This window comes from Alligator sinensis, unplaced genomic scaffold, assembly GCF_000455745.1.
Source record: "Alligator sinensis unplaced genomic scaffold, ASM45574v1 scaffold1469_1, whole genome shotgun sequence".
Lineage (NCBI taxonomy): Eukaryota > Metazoa > Chordata > Crocodylia > Alligatoridae > Alligator > Alligator sinensis.
The window spans coordinates 6,231-13,916 of record NW_005842795.1 but is presented as its reverse complement, the minus strand read 5'-3'; the positions used below and the strand labels follow the sequence as shown (position 1 = coordinate 13,916).

Below are 7,686 nucleotides of genomic sequence, written 5' to 3'. Positions count from 1 at the left end.
AGAGTGTACCCCTAGTTTATATGAAATAAAAATAAATGATGAATCTAGCCAATATTAGTATTCCTAAACCTGGCAAGGCAATGAGAGTGTTTATCTAGCTAATAGTGTGGGTAGTGTCATCAGTACTCTAGGACTGTTTGCTAGCCTGGGCATTGTAACTGGGTGGCAACTACTATTTAAAGATGTTTTCAGACTAGGATGAAATTTAAATAAAAAAAAAAACTTGCTAGAAAATGTCACAGATAAAATCAGGCTGTCCTTATCAGGATGTTCTATCACACCAAATTGGAGATGTTCTTTTAAATAAATCATATCTGATGGGAAGTAGCAGAGTGGATTCTGTTATTGCTACCTGAACCATACTGTTTTCAGGAATGGGAATGACAGTTTTGAAGTTGCACTGGAATTGCTCAAGACAGTATGGAACACACTTATCAAACAGAACAGTAAGATTTGCTTTTTCAGACTGCACTTCGTGAGTGTCAGTCCAAGAATCACATATCTAGACATATAGAACAAGTAACAATGGAGAGAATAATGTCAGATACTGAGAATTTATACTGCTGTCATGATTAATCCTTATTGTTGGAAACTCTGCTCCTACATCTGATGGTAGAATTTAACTAAGAGTATTAATTTAGCTTTCCCACTCGTTTAATTTGTTTCACTTAATATAGTATTATTGGATGATGGCATAATGCTGCTACTGCTTTCCCAATGGAATATGCAGAGGCACAGCACCTTGCAGGATGAGGCATGCAATGCGCTTACCACACACAAGCAATTTTATCAACATCTCCCATGGAATGGTCCAGATGGATTCTGCTTGGGACTGTGGCTACTCCCTGAGCAGTAGCCACTAACTCACCACAAACCAAAGCATGTAGATATCAACAGGATACAATGCAATTTTCACATCCTATCAGCTGCAAAAACTAGTCTGAAATTCAAATAAAAAAGCAGCTGCCTGACTGTGCTGGCTCACTTTCAACACTCCAGTCTCCCTGACTTTGCCAAAAAAATGTTCCAAGCCTCACACTGAGAATGACAGAAAATATGACTCCTGTGGCCCATAAAAAGAAGCCGAGAATATGTAAAGCTGGCAGACAATGTCATCTATCGGTAACAACTGTACAAGTTGACAAAGCTTCTCCATTGTCTCTGCTCCAAAGGTTTAACTTTGTGACTGGCAATATTTGCAACTGCATGTTTGCACTGCAGTGCTCTCATTTATTTTTTGAAGAATTCAGCGGGCCATATTCAGAACTGGCACAAACAGGTGCAACCTAACTGATGTGAATGGAATTGTACACACATGTTCTCAGTATCAATTTGACCCAAAGTTCCTAATTCATTTTAACTTATTAACAGAAATTCCTCTCTCAAATCAGCTTGCAGTAGAAATCACATGGTGACATAAATAATTCTCTGTTAACTCCACAATGAGGCTGTGAACCATACCTAACTATGGGCCATAACTGTCCATCTAACAAATATTAGAAAAAGCTGTAAATAATACATGGCCAAGGTCCATATTTAAATAAAGGGATAGTGAGGGATGGCAAAATGGTTATAAAGTAACTACAGGAGTGAAAAATTTAGCCCTGAGTAACTCCTACTAAAGTTGGTCCTATAAAGATATCGCTTCTACCCCAAGAGTTTTGTCTGCCTATGCTTTTAGACCAACACAGCTAAAACCAATATCCCTGAAACATGGAAGATATTGTAATTAGCCATTTTGAAATGAAAGCTTCACAGCTGAACAGGACAGAAGCAAAATTCAACACCCTGCTTGTAATTGGACATCATTAGATAACAAGACTGCTTCAACCTATTGTCTGTGCCTACTTTGCATACTCACAGAGCAACCTTTTTTAAAATGAACTGTTATACTCAAGGGAACCCTACCATCTTTTACCTCTCCTCTGCAAGTTTCATTTCTACTTGGTAGAACTTTTACTATCTTTGAATTCTCCTATGTCTGAGGAAGGGTGTTTGAGCCCAAAAGCTTGCAAAGAAAATTGGTTTTTTGCTAACATTTAGTTGGTCTAATAAAAGATGCGCTTCTACCCCAAGAGTTGTCTGATGATGCACAAACATTTTTGAACAGTGTATGCAAAAATGTTTTACAGAAGTAATACAAAACAGCAAATGGGAAATGTGAAGATTACAAAATAACTCTGTTAAAAATCCATTGTGATGAAAAAATTCTAACCTATGCTATTCATAGTGTATATATACACCTATATTTGTGTGTGTGTGTGTGTGTGTGTGTGTGTGTGTGTGCGCGTGCTTTAGTCCTTGGCTCACGGAAGGAGGAAGAGGGAGTCATAATGAGTAGGACTGTGCACAGGGATTATGCTTACTCCCTCAGATCCACATCAATCTGCAAAGTAGATTTGGTAATGGCAAAAGATAAAGGAAGAGCAGTCTGATAAATGGAAAAAATGGGTCACCTCACCACCATATGCCAAGGGCAGCATTGGAGATTTTGTGCATCTCTCAGAGGCAAAATCTCTTCAGTGTTCCTTCCTAAGGCATTGCAGCTACATACAATCTAGCCCTATTAAACTGAAGCATGTGGGACCAGACTGATCTCAGGTACATTGTCAGAAACAAGCATTTTAGTTACATTGTCAGATAACCATCAGTTATACTTGTGTAAATCTGGTAAAAGCTATACAAAATCCTTCTGCCTTCATTCCGTTTTTTTAAAAATTGCCATCCTTTTTTAATAGGCTAATCTGCTAATCATACTCTCAGACTCCATCCTAGGTATTGTGCATTCACATAGAGGATACCATCTCTGGATACTGTGGCTGGAGTTGCTGCCTGAAGATGACTGATTTCAAATACTAATCACATGAATGGTGTTAATAAAATATGTTCATTACTTGCTAGATTTAGACCCTAAATACAAAATCATTTTAAGAACTCACTTTCACAGTTCCATGTTTGTATGTAACCAAAGCTTAAGTCATGCCCAAATACTTTGCTGTTTCAAATACAATTAATGTTATAATATTTTTTTCATGAAACACTACTGTGGTCACTTGAACACCAAGGATTTCCTGTACCACAGATATTAAAAGAACTGCAGAAGTTTTGATGATTTTTCCATTTTTCATGTAGCCATGGAAATTGAGGTTAAGACAACAAGCTACATTTCATTATGGAACTAAAACAGTTTTCAAAATGAAAAGATGCCAATTTTTAAACTATATTTTGTTCACAGAATATATTAAAACTTATAGCTTGTTTTATACAGTGCTTCTAAAAAAAAAAATCTAGTAAATATGCCATCAGTAGTTTAATCCTTATGGATTAGTTCTTTTTGCATGAATATTATAAATCATTATTTAAGGATTTGTGCATTGTAGTAAATTACATACTTCTAAGTATGGGGGCAAATCCCATTTGCACTACTCATGTGAGAAGACCAATATCCATAGGGATTACAAGGTTCACAGTACTTTAGAAGTCCACAAGCCTATCCTACTGCATTTTAGGTCTCTCTGTCAAAGTTTATCCTGTGGACCTTGTAAGCTCTGAGTTTACCATTATACATGTGCATTATTATATTGCTTCTACAAGATCCACAGGATTGCTTACACTAGATCCATAGGATCATGCTTAAAATTAAGTATGAGTGAATCTTTGCAGGACTGAGGTCACGTCTACACTACAGATGAAAATTACTTGAGAAAGTTCTATGGCTTCTTTACAAATAATTAAAATATTACTAAATTTATTTGATCATTGAAGTCTAAGTACAGCTGCAATATCAAAAGTTATCAGGATCAACTAATGCAAAATTATCATTCACTGAATGAAAAATAATACAGGGAAGTTTTATCAGCCTTTAAAAAGAGAACAAAACACACTAGAATTTTCACACCAATTTAACTGGTTGGCAGAGTTGTTGCCACCCAGAAAATGAGGTAGCTTTTTGGAATGAATCATAAATTAAACTCACTGAATTATATAGCTTAACAATTCTACATTGTATCAAACATTAAACAAAATGAGACATTGTTTAAAAGGTGAAAACATCAAAAAGCTACTTCTTGCTGTCTCAGGGCAAGTGGAACACCAAACACTCTAGCATATCTTAAGACCCCCCGCCCCCTGCCCCACCTCTCCTTCCTCACCAACTGACTAGTAAGCAGATGCCAGTGCAAAAGGTGTTCACGCTACACTGTACTGAAAGGTGTCATCATGGCTGCTGCTATGTGATCTCCCACAACAGAAAAAAGAGGCAATAAATTCCCAAGGGAAGCACTGGAAACCCCAACACTTGGGACTTTAAAAATTAGACTGGACAAAGAACTAGGAATGTCTGGGAGGGAACTATCCTGCATTGGCAGAGAGAAGGGCTGGGTGATTACAAATGGCCCTGTTCCATTTTTAGACTTCAATAACCATACTTGTCCTCAAGCACAATTCCTCCAGGAGCTTCTCAGGGACGGTGCATCTCTACACATCCCCTACTGCGGGCTCTGGCTTAAAAGCCACAATAGAGCCCTTACAATCTAACAAGAGCTATTCTAGCAGCTGGTTAGGAAAATTTAAAGGAAGTTTCTACTATTGTGTGAAATTAGGGCAAAAATCTCCTTTCAGGTCTGCACAAAGTGTATCAATTTCAACAGTTTGCTCTCCTGCTGTTGTATCCATCATAAAGAAAGATAGTGTCTCTGTAGTGAATAAAGGTGATATTCTAATCAATTAAGATTATACATAAGATACAGAACAATTCAGCTTTCTGCCCCACCCTCTTCCCAGGTTGAACTCTGACCCTTCCACTTTTGCTCTGCATTTCACTTTTGTTAAAGTGACAGGCACATTTCAGAAAACACCAAACATATATTCAGAAAGCCCACAATACTCAGTTTGAGAGTCATTGTAGGGGAAGAGATTTTGGCACTCGCTGTCTAATTATTTCATCATAATAAAAAACACATTTGCTCACATGTGTACATTTACATTAATTTCCCTCCAATAATTAAACTAAGTACATAAGTGGATTCTCATACAAAGCCTTGTCCACTGTATATTTGGCGATATTGATTTAAAGGAAGGGGTTTTGTGATACAAAAATGTATTGAAAACATTCCACAGAAGCAGATTATTAGTTAGTTTGATTCACACAAACCTCATTGTTATCCATAAGTGTGTTCAATGATTCGATCCACATAGGGTCAATATCCCCATCAAGCACAATCCATTTGGGGCCATCCCATGCTATGACAGAAAGTTCTCTCATAGTAGATGAAAACAAGCCTTTCAATTGAAATCAGAAAGCAAATTCCCATTAGGTTCAGACATTAAATTTGGCTAATGTGATTTGAGCATATTCTTGGGAATATCATCTTCCACTCCCTTGTTGCTGGATGAAGAAACCCAAAAAATTCATCTGTAGTGACAGCCTTAGGGTTGATATCACTCCATAATGGCCTTAGCTGCATGTTGGAATAGGTCTTGTACAATACTTTTTGTATCTAAAAGACACAATGCAGCCAACAAGGTTATGTTTTCCCTCTCTCTGATTTGGGAGAAAGTTCAGCAACTTCAGAGCCACCCACATGAAACAAATCTAGAAAGAGGTAATTGGCGCCACAAGTGAACTTTGTAAGACCAAGCTCCTGTATCCACCACATGAACCAGGTTTTGCATTTCACTGGTATTTGTTTAAGAGGCTGTAGGTACATAAACAAAATTATACAAAAATTAAACCAAATGTTGTTATTAGCCTAGTTATGAAACATCAAACACAAGACTAGAAATGAAGATTCCTGAGTTCTGTTCCTGAATCAGCAATGCACCATTTGTGTGAAATTAAAAACTCTTTTGGGATTTCTGCGCCTCAGTACATACATCTGTAAAATACAGAAAAATACAGGTGTTTTGAGGATGAATTACCCCTCATATTATTTCATCCAAGACTAAAGTACTTGAAGTGGCAGTCTTCCCCTCCCCTTCCTGCCATGTCTCTCTAAGTCTTTTAAGGTCACCCAAGTTGTTCTAGGCCTTAATCCTTAGATTTCATGTGGATTGGGACAGAAGAAAAATACTCAGTTCAAAGGTCCGATGGAGCGACATTCCTGAAGCTGTTCTATGGAATGCATTTGACAGAATCAGAGATCCTATAAATCAGAATCTAGATATTCTTGGTAGATCTCATTAAGGCTTGATCTTAGGCTTTTGGCATGGCCTTAGTCCATTTATGATTACTTTGTCCATTTCTTGTGGCATTAAAGCAGGCATTTGACACAATTTTATTTAAGTTATGGTTGATTTTAACAGATAAATAAATCAAATTTTCAGACTTAAATAAAAGCTGATATAGAAGTGAAATCTATTTTTATTATAAACCTTGCATACCATAAGTATGTTAGTGAAAAAGAAAGTGCTTCTGTTTGGCTTCAACTGGACAGCTAAGAAGTAACAGGGCAAGAAACGTGATGGAATATACAGTGAGAAATATGATGCAAAGAAAGAACAAACAAATTGAAAAATATCTAAAAAGAATGGCTCAAAATGAATTGGAAAATGAGCTAATTTCAATGTAGTCACGTTTATATTACACATTACAGAATCAGATTTGCATAACACACCAGTTGATTTCATTTACCTTACCATGACTCTGCTGTCAGACTGATCTCATAATGTTAATGCATTTTAAAAAGTTAACTTGGTACACATAATGTATCACCAAAATATTTCTACTGCCTTTTAAAACATGCAATTAGCAAGAAATATGGGTGATTTTGGAAGGTATTTGAAAGGAAAGTTTACTTTACCTGACTTTTCCCTGTTCCAGCATTCCCTACCTCAAAGACAGAATAGCTACTGGCTGTGAGACGCACTAACTGTGACCTATGAATGAGCATCGAAATTAGCGATAACTTGAAACTGACACATTTTATGGATATCACTAGATAATTAGGAGATGGTAAGAAAAATGCACATTCAGGAATTCAATGGTTGTTTTTATCTCTTTCAGAGGTTTTTCTTAAATGTTTACTCCATTGGAGGGTGCAAAAATGTGTGGGTAGAAAAGGAATATCTCCCCCGTTAGTTTTTATCTAACCTGGTAAGACACTCTAGAGAAAAGATGAAGAAGAAGAGTTGTACATTCTCAAACTGTGGAAAAGTTTGGATTTGTTTAAATGTGCAGGGTAGGGATGGCATTTACACTAAAGCTTAAGGCATTTCTGACTTTGAGAGTCAGTTCACAATGTGCACACAATAGCACAAAGTGGCAATTGTGCAGCCCTGCCTATATTCTTTCCCTGCACTTTGCAGAAACATGTATTTCATACTCCATTCTTTATTTACCAGTGGCAAACAAAAAGGAATCCTAGTATCATTCTAAATACATGGAAAGGCAGACAAATAGTCTTGCTATGGCTTTCAAGTAAAGCATATGTCACAATTATATTTACATCAAAATCTTGTGGTCTCAAAATAAAAAGTAGTGGAACATATTTATAGCATATGCTATTGTAATGACGTGTAGCAAAACTCCATTTGGATCACAGTGAAACAGAAGGTCCCAATTGTGACAATACTTTTACTATTAGATTTTTTAAGCTGAGTTTCGAATCACTGTTGATGCTATAGGACATTTGTAGATGTTTTAAAAACACCGCTTCAGTTTAGGGCAAAGTAAACCCCCGTGCCATG

At 36.7% G+C, this 7,686-nt stretch overlaps 1 pseudogene; it reads right to left on the bottom strand.

The window, feature by feature from the left end:
• Positions 1–6,890, bottom strand: part of LOC102376241 — a 212,964-nt pseudogene extending 206,074 nt beyond the window's left edge.
• Between the last annotated feature and the right edge of the window lie 796 nt (positions 6,891–7,686).